The sequence below is a fragment of the Sciurus carolinensis genome, chromosome 10 (assembly GCF_902686445.1).
Source record: "Sciurus carolinensis chromosome 10, mSciCar1.2, whole genome shotgun sequence".
Lineage (NCBI taxonomy): Eukaryota > Metazoa > Chordata > Mammalia > Rodentia > Sciuridae > Sciurus > Sciurus carolinensis.
The window spans coordinates 63763212-63773302 of NC_062222.1; the positions used below are offsets into that span (position 1 = coordinate 63763212).

Sequence of the window (10091 nt, forward strand, 5' to 3'; positions counted from 1 at the left end):
TAGATTATGAATCCTAATCCAATACATGAATTAATCCCCTGTTAAGGATTAACTAAGTGGTAACTGAAAGTGGGTAGTGCATGTCAGGAGGAGGTGGGTCCCTAAGAGCTTTCCTCTGGGATATATATTTTGATGAGTAGAGTCTCTCTCTCTCTCTGCTTCTGATCATCATACAAGCTGCTTCCCTCTGCTATACTCTTCCACCATGATGTTCTGCCTCACTTCAATCCCCAAGGAATGGAACTGGCTGTCTATGGATTTAGAGTTCTGAAACTGTGAGTCTCCAAATATGCTTTTCCTCTAAAATTGTTTTTCAGAACTTGTAGTCACAGTAGGAAAAAAAAAGCTGACTAAAACAGAAATTGGTACCAAGAAGTGGGGTCATTGCTGTGAGTAGCCTGACTATGTGGTTCACAAACTTTTGGAATTTTTTGGAATTGAAGCTTCCATGGAGACTCCTAAGATTAAGATATGCCAGTAACATGGAACCTTTTCCCAGGAAAACTGCAGGAATTACTCAGAAACAAGCCAACAAAAAAGCCAGTTGGGTGGCAACCAACAAGGCTACAGGGGTGGATCTACACAAACCCTTTAGAGAGAATATCATGATTCCATATGCTTCAGATGCCAGACACAGAGCTACAGAACTTGTTTGCCCAGCTGGATTTCAGTTTTGCTTTGGTCCTATCCCTTCTTTTTATACCCCTATTTTTGTGAATGAAAATGTTTAAACTACTTTTGATTTTTTAAAGCAGCTCATGTTGTGAGCTTGCCCTCAGAGACTTTGTACATGAACTTCTGGGTAATCTTGGGACTGTTGAGACTAAGGGAAATCTTGAAAATGGAAAGAATGTATTTTGCACTGTGAGATGGTCTTGAGCTTTTGGGGGCCAGGGACAGAATTTTATGGTTTAGATATGAGGTGTCCCCCAAAAGTTCATGTGTGAATCAATGCAAGAAGGTTTAGAGAAGAAATTATTGGATCAAATTAGATCAAATTATTGGATCTTGACCCAATCCATGAATTAATCCTCTGGTAGGGATTAACTGTATAGCGATCAAAGGCAGGTAGTGTGTAGCTGGAGGAAGTGGGTCCCTGAGGAAATGCCTTTGGAGTATGCATTTTGTATCGGTGAGTGGAGTCTTTCTCTCTGCTTTCTAATCTTCATGTGAACTGCTTCCTTCTGCCACACTCTTCCACCATGATGTTCTGCCTCACCTCAAGTCCCAAAGATAGGAGCCAGCTGCTTATAGACCCAGATCTCTGAAACCGTGAGCCCCTGAATATACTTTCCATCCTCTAAAGTTGTTCATATCAGGTCTTTTAGTCACAGCAGGGAAAAAGCTGACTAAAATCCTTCCTGATAACAATTTGGGGAAATTGAGAGTTTCAGGGATAGGGTGTAGTAGAGGAAGAAAGGCAGTAATGAGGCCACTGTGAGCATTGCCCTGTTATGGAATTTAACACACCACACTTACACAGCACAAGAAAGGATTCCAGACAGAATAGTTCCTTTTCGTGTTCGTGTTACAGAGGATTTATAGATTATAATTTTTCTTTTTCATTATTCCTATTCAATATTGCCTCCATTTAATGGGGTCTGCTTGCAAAACCTTCAAAATTTCTATCGTTCATGTGCATTATCAAAATTTAATTTTACTGACACAAGGAATAGCAAATATTTACAGAAAATTTGTGAAACATTGCTATAAGTTTAAATTAATTCATAAGGATATAATACTTGTTTTTCATGATCATTTATAGATGAAGTAATTGATGTACAAAGATAATGATTTAAAAGATAATTTGCAGAGCTAGAATTCAATTGTGTACAGACCAATAACATAGTCCAGTATTATAAATGCCATGTTGCACTGCTTTTGCAGGATTCAGTTTCATTCAATTAAATATAACATTATAATAAGATACTTCCATAAATTTTTCAATAATAGAGATATTGTAAATTACAGAAACAGAAAACAGATTTGGTTGAACACTTTGACTATAATTGCTATTAAATTAAGGAGAAGCTGAAGGAAGATTCATTGCCATGTACCTTGATGTTAAGAAAATTTCTTTACCATTTCAGACCACAGATAACCCAATAACTTCCAACTTGATGAAGAAGTTATTGGAAGAGTTTCATACAGTCCTGTGAGTTAAATAATTACACAAAGGCATTAATTACTTATTAAACACACAATCCAAATGAGCTCATAATACCAATTTATAATAATCAATAAATTTTACTAAGAATTTGCTTGCATTTTTGTTACTTGGAAAGGTCTACAATTTATCACTTTAAAAATGCTTCAGTTGCATGAAATATATAACTTATATATAGTTTAAAAAGAAATTAAAAGGATTATTTATAAATTTGATATATAGTTATATTCTTATTAATATTCACTGTGTTGTTAGGCATTTTGACTACTACCCTTTATGAATCAAAAAGATATTCATTTTGATTGGAATTTATATCTGATACTGAGTGCTTTTATCCCTCATAAGCACATGGAACCAAGACTGATTTAACATTTAAGGAAAAAAATGACAACTCCAATCTTATAAAATAGCACAATGTTAAACTCCAATGAAACTTACAGGAAACATTTTTGAATTTATTTGATCAATAAGGAAAGAACATACGGCAATTTTCTCCCATGAAAATAAAGTACTTAGAGTTCTCTGCAATTAGAATTAAAAATTGTACAATATTAATGCAACAGGTAAACAAAATTTTAGTTTTACTGAAGAATTAATTACTGAGCTGAGAGAATGAAAATCTTTTCCTACATTTGTATGCAACAAACAAAAAGAGCTACAAGTTATTTGTACAAAGGTCTGTGTGCTGTGAGCAGAATTTGGAGTTAAGATATTCATGCAGGAGAAATTTTTAAAAGTCAAGAACAGAGATCACAAATGGAAGAGATAATTAAAGCAATAATAGGAAAAATAATCTAGTCACATTTCTAGATTCAAAGAGTTATTCTGTATATATAAAACTGTACCCAGCAACACCTGATAAAATATCAAATCACCTAGAACCAACAAAGGAAAAAAAGTTTCACAAGAAAACATAGACTGACAACAAAGAAATCTTATTAGAGTCTCCTCAAACACATGTCTGGAATCCCTAAAATTCTATGAAAATACTATTTTTGCACCTAGAATTCCAAGTCTAGCAAAAATGACTGTGAAATGAAAGAAAAGACTGTCATGAACTGAATGCTTACATTCAGGAACATAATCCTTAGTTTAAAAGAATTATGTAACATAAGAGGAAAAAAATACAAATCACACACCCACACACATACACTCAAAACCAATATGAGAATGACATATCAGTAAGACATATAGATCATGCTGAAATATTGAAGAGGTAGCTATGAAGTTTACTGTAATGAAAGAAATATTCTGCTCCTCCTCTTCCTGTAAGCAGCCTAAGGCAATCTGTGAAAATGGTCTACTACTCTCTTGACCCAGAAAACCCCACAAAATCATGCAAATCCAGATGTTCAAATCTTCATGTTCACTTTAAGAACACCTATGAAACCCTGCAGGCCATCAAGGATATGCATAACCAAAAAGCCATCAAGTACCTGAAAGATGTCACTTTAAAAAAGCAATGTGTGCCATTCCCACATTACAATGGTAGAGTTGGGAGATATGCCCAGGCCAAACGGTGGGACTGGACACAGAGATGTTGACCCAAAAAGCAAGCTGAATGTTTGCTTCCCATGCTTAAAAATGCAGAGAGTAATGCTGAACTTAAGGGTTTAAACATAGATTCTCTGGTCATTGAACATATCCAGGTTCACAAAGCACCCAAGATACACCACACTACCTGCAGAGCTCATGGTGGGATTAACCCATAAATGAGTTCCCCCTGCCACAACTAGATGATCCTCACTGAAAAGGAACAAACTATTCTTAAGCCAGAAGAGGATGTTGCACAAAAGAAAAAGATATTCCAGAAGAAACTAAAGAAACAAAAACTTACCACACAGGAATAAATTCAGCATAAAATAAATGCAAATAAAATAAAAAATTTTTAAAAAGAAATATTCCTTTAAAAATAGAGAAAACTAAAAGAATGAAACTGGGAATTTAAATTTTAGGTAACATCAAAAAGGATTCTGACTTGTTATGAACCCTGTCTCATTCAGAATGAAGACAATGCAAATTCTGCATTCTTTTTATTGTAATAAAAAAGCAGCTCTTTCACATTTAAGTGTACTAAATAAAATAAATGTAGTTTCGAAAGTCCTAAATTCAAACCAAGCAAAAAAAACCTAAGCTCAGTAATGAAAATAAAAGAACAAGACAAGTAATAATAATAATAAATAATAAATTTAATAAATAATAAATAAATAATAATAAATATGAACCACAAGAACAACATGTCAGTATTACTGAAGCATCTCATATTTATTGTTTTGAAATGGTATGAATTTACCATGCAAAATAGTTATTTTGGATTAAAAATGTAAAAGGTAAATTATACTGAGTGGTACATAAATGATATTTAGTATAGAGGAACATTTACCAGAAACTTATGCTAGTAAATATTTTCAAAATATAGAGAACCACATTACTGTAAACAGTAAGAAAAAAAACAACAACAGTAGAAGAGAGGAAGTGGAATGCTCTGTAAAGTAACTGTACTGTGTTTAAATCAGCATGGTGTTATTTGAAGATAGGCATAGATTACTTAAAAATTTATATTGCAAACTTTAGGACAAATACTAAATGTTTGTAAAAGAAGCATATTGGATATGTTAAGATAGAGATAAATCACAAAATATTTAATTAAAATTTGAGGACATAAAAGAGGAGAAAGAGAAAATAGATAACATATAGAAAACTATGACAGAAATGGTAGGTATTGAATTATGTGAGTAATTAATTTAAATGGGAAGCATTCAAATACACAAGTTTAAAGACAGAGGTTTGCATAGCAGTTTCACTAAAAGATTAAATCATATGCCCACAAATTTGATAACTTAATCAAGTGGACTAATTCCTTGTAAGAGGCAACCCCCAATACTCACAGCAGAAGAAATAAATACTATGAATAGGGCAATGTTTATTGAAATAATTGAATCCTATTAAAGAAAAAATACCATGGAAGAGTTAGAACTTTTCAAAGGAGAAGTATCAGATAACACAGGTTTAAAATGGGAGATTTCTTTGGTCTCAGTCAACATTCTATTTTACCAAATTACTGGTACTTTAAGATTTCACAAGTTTAAAATTTTCAACTGCTTTTGCATCCCGAAACAGTGTCAAATCATGATTGAAGAAGCAACCTGGGAAAGAGGTGAGACTGTGGCCCTGAACATTGAGCAACTAACATTGAGTTCATTTAAAAAAAAAGTGTTTGTTCCTTTTAGATATACAAGACAGTAGAGTATATTTTGACATATTTACATAAACATGGAGTATATCTTATTATCACTAGGATCCCAGTCTTGTGGTTGTACATGACATGGAGATTCATTGTGGTATATTCATATATGTACGTGGGAAAGTTGTATCAGATTCATTCCACTATCTTTCCTACTGCTATCTCCCTTCTCTTGCCTTCCCTTCACCCCTTTGTCTAATCCACTGAACTTCTATTCTCCCCACCATTATGTGTTAGTATCAACATATCAGAGAGATATGGGTTTTAGAAAATGGCTTGTTTTATTTAGCATTATAGACTCCAGATCCATTCATTTAACTGCAAATGTTATAAAGTCATCCTTCTTTATGGTTGAGTAATATCCCATTATATATATACACCACATTTATCCATTCATCTGTTGATGGACACCTAGTTTGGTTCCACAACCTAGAATTGCGAATTAAACTGCTATAAATGTTGATGTGACTGCATCACTGTAGCATGCTGATTTTAAGTCATTTGTTATATAAAAAGGAGTGGTATACTGGATCATGTGGTAGTTCCAGTCATATTTTTTTGAGGAAACTCCATATTACTTTCCTGAGTGGTTGCACCAATTTGCAGTTCCACCAGCAATGTATGAGAGTACCCTTTTCTCCACATCCTTGCTAGTTACTTCTTTCTTGAATGTGCCATTATGACTGGTGTGAAATGAAATCCCAGTGTAGTTTTAATTTGCATTTCTCTAATTGCTAGAGATTTTGAATATTTTTTGTATATATTTGTTGACCAATCATATTTCTTCTGCGAACTGTCTATTCAAGCCCTTTGCCCATTTATTGATTGGTTTATTTGGTTTTTTGGGTGTTAAGTTTTTTGAGTTCTTTATATATCCTTGAGAAAAATGCTCTGAGATGCAGATGGCAAAGATTTTCTCCCATTCTGTAGGCTCCCTGTTCATGTTCTAGATTGTCTGCTTTGCTGTGAAGAAACTTTTTAGTTTGATACCATCCCATTAATTGAGTCTTGATTTTGCTTCTTGCACTTTAGAAGTCTTGTTGAGGAAGTTGATTCGTAATCTGATATGTTGGAGTGTTGGGCATATATTTTCTTTGAAAGGCAACATGAAGCAGCTCAGCAGCAAAGTTGAGATGATGGGTATTGCTACCCTACCCAAGTATTCACTGCAGATGACCCTAAGATACTCCATGGAGGAATGGGAGAAAGGAAGTATATAGAGTACAAAGCAAACTAAAAATTTTCATAACCAAGAATTAGATCTCAGATTTATTTAGATCATTCTTCTCATTCACATGATACTATATAGAATTAAATAGACACAAACCTACTATGTTTTCAAGGAATTACTCTTGTTACCCATGGAACTACATGAAAAACTTGCAAAATTCGACTCCTTTGACACATAGGATCACCCCCAGATTATAGAGACTGAAACTACATGAATTAAGACATAAGATAATTTCAATAATCAATGTGGACATATTCTCTCCATTGACTCATTCAGAAGTAGAAAAAGGGAATAATAAATAAGAAAGAAACTTCAACAGAGAAAGTCAGGGTCACAAAACAGGATGGATAGGTGAGTCTTTGACAGGAATAGAACCAGAGATTATAAATAGGGACTAACTCTGGAATGTTCTCTACTTTGTGCAAGGAGTTTCACTGTTTTTACAACAGGGTAGGAGAATTGATTAGATCAATAACTCTGTTTTCCACTATTCCTTAGTCCACTTTGGAGTGTTTCTTGGAGTTATCCTAGTTCCATTTTACCATAGTATATTGGATAATGGGAAGGTGGAAAGGGAAAAATGTGCTTTATAGTTCTGGAATTTTCTTGTATTTAAACAAAATTTTAATTGACGAGTGAAATGTATATATCCTTAGTGTACAATGTGATACTTTGATATATGTATGTGTATGATCAAATTAAACTAACACATCTATCACCTCATATAATTTTTTGTGATGAGAACATTTATCCTCTATGTTCTTAGTAATTTTCAAGTATTAACTATACAAACCATGCTATACAGTGCCTCCAGAGCTTATTTCTTCGGTCTAACTGAAATTCTATGTCATTTATTCAACATCTCCCTATTCCCTGCCCTTCCCATCATCCTACCTTCACTCCCTGGAAATTACTATTCTATTCTCTGTTTTATGGGTTTGAGATTATTTTGTAGTTTTTAGGTTATCGGAACACGAAGATGGATATCCATCCTTGTAGTTGCATGGATCTAAAACTTTAGAGTCATCTATGACATCCTCTTGCCTCCTCCCATAAAATTCAGGGAGTTCTCACTTTCTTCCACATAACACTAACCCAGCACTGACCTTGACCAGTTTATCCCGTGACTGGATTTTTCATTAAACTTCTAACTAATCTCTACCTTTCAATATGCTCTCCGAGGTCTGTTTTCAATGAATCTACTAGGAGATCATTTAAAATATATGTAAGACAGGATGATGTTATTCTTTGTTCAAATATCCTCAGTGCTACCTACCCATGTCAATCACAATCATAGAAAGTATAAATATACCACAATGAAGACCATGAACTAATAAAACAAGATTAGTGCCTCACATACTGTAAAATGTCCTAAATGTTAGCCTTTATTACCTTTATATCATCTTCAGGACTTACAGAAAGTTTAAAGAAATGCAGTTTTACTAGGAATAGAACCACAATTTGACCTCCTTATATCACTCCATGGTATATATCCAAAGGACTTAAAGTCAGCATACTACAGTATTGCAGTCACATCAATGTTTGTAGCTGCTCAACAGACAATAGCTAAGCTATGGAAACAAACTGGGTGCCCTTCAACAGATGAATGGATAAAGAAAATGTGGTTTATATACACAATGGAATAATACTCAGTCATAAAAAGAACAACTTTGTTACTTTTGCTGGTAAATGGAAGATCTAGAGACTATCATGTGAAGTGAAATAAGTCAATTCCCAAAAAGCAAAGGTTGTATGTTCTCTCTGATATGTGGATGCTGACACTCAAGGGTAGGGGAAGAATGGATGTTCAGTGGATTAGAAAAAGGGGAATGAAGGAAGGGAGAGAGGATGGGAATAGGAAAGACAGTGGAATGAATTGGACATAACTTCCCTATGTTCACATATGAATATACCACCAGTGAAACTCCACATCTTCTACAACCACAGAATGGGAATCCTAAATAAAATGAGTTATATTTCATGTATTTATAATATGTCAAAATACACTCTACTGCCATGTATATCTAAAAATAACAACTAAAATTTTTTTAAAAAGAAAGTTTTAATGTTTTTAATGTGGCAGATATTTAGATGAGACTGTTTCATATTACCTATTTAAACCATAGCAGGACCAAATCAAGGATTTTTAATAAGTACTCCTTAACTAAATGGCTTCTTAAAAAGTTCCTTACACATTCCTAATTTGTGGCTTAGACAGTTCCCAGAGAAATAGAACATTAAAGAATTTTTCAAAGTTCTCATCACAGTAAATTTCTAATTTGTAACTAAGCACGTTTACATAAAAAAATAAAATCATGAAAGTAAAAGTTCTTTTAACCGTTAACTATGCTCTACATTGTCTAGCCTCAGTTCATTCTTTGATTTCATCTCTCACATCACTCTGCTTTATATCCTTGTCACCAACCCATTGATTTGTTTACTGTTCCTCAGAAATGCTAGACCCTTACTTCTTAGTCATGACTGTTCTCATCCTCGCTACAATCATTGCCCACATATCCAGAGGGCTGACATGTTATGTGTTATATATTTTTTTGATCTCCATATTAAAATCCCAAATCAGGTTTCCTTCACAATTGAATGACTGATAGACTCAACATGTACAGGATCATGATGGTTAATTGATAATTTTTTAGAAATTTTCCAAGTTGGTTAATACCATATTGGCCACTTGAACTGATTTTGAAATACTCATCAGCTTGCTACTATCAATTTGTCTTACTTCCTCAATACTTTATAGTCCCTTTGATTTTCTAAAATAATCTAATATATCAATTTTTATGTTCATTATTTATCCTTCTGTTAGAATGTAAAACAAGTGTAGTCATTTTAATTTTGTTTACTGATGTCTCTTTTTAGTGAATATGTACTTATAAATGTGCTGACACCTAAATTTACTCAGTAATACAACCCTCTGTATCCATGGAATACATATAAAAAATACACCGATGTGCATCTCTACTGAATGGGTACAGATATTTTGGTCATTATTCCCTAAATGACACAGTAAAAATCTATTCACATAGGATTTACATTGTTTCATGTATTATAAGTAATTTAGAGATGACTTAAAGTATAAAAGAATATGTTCATAGGCTATATGCATCTATCATACCACTTTATATAGGGAACCTAAGCACCCAAGGATTTTGGTATGGCGGGTAATCCTGGAACCAATTCCCTTGTTTACTGAGGGATGACTATATTTATTCTACAAATGAATCACCATTAACAATATCAGCCCATTTTATTGCAGTTGAAACAAGTATACCAAAATGAAAGACTACATTTTACAGGCTGCTAGAAGTTAAAACATGGTCATTGACCATCTTCTGACCAAAATGATATTGCCAGAAGTGATGTGTTCCACTCTGGTATCATGCCTTTATTGGGAAGGGCTTAGGCATCAAACAATTTAGAGTACAGACATA

General features: G+C 33.6%; 1 pseudogene; it reads left to right on the plus strand.

Moving 5' to 3' along the window:
- Positions 1-3462: 3462 nt before the first annotated feature.
- On the plus strand, positions 3463-4017 carry LOC124994821 (60S ribosomal protein L17-like; annotated as a pseudogene).
- The last annotated feature ends 6074 nt before the right edge of the window (positions 4018-10091 follow it).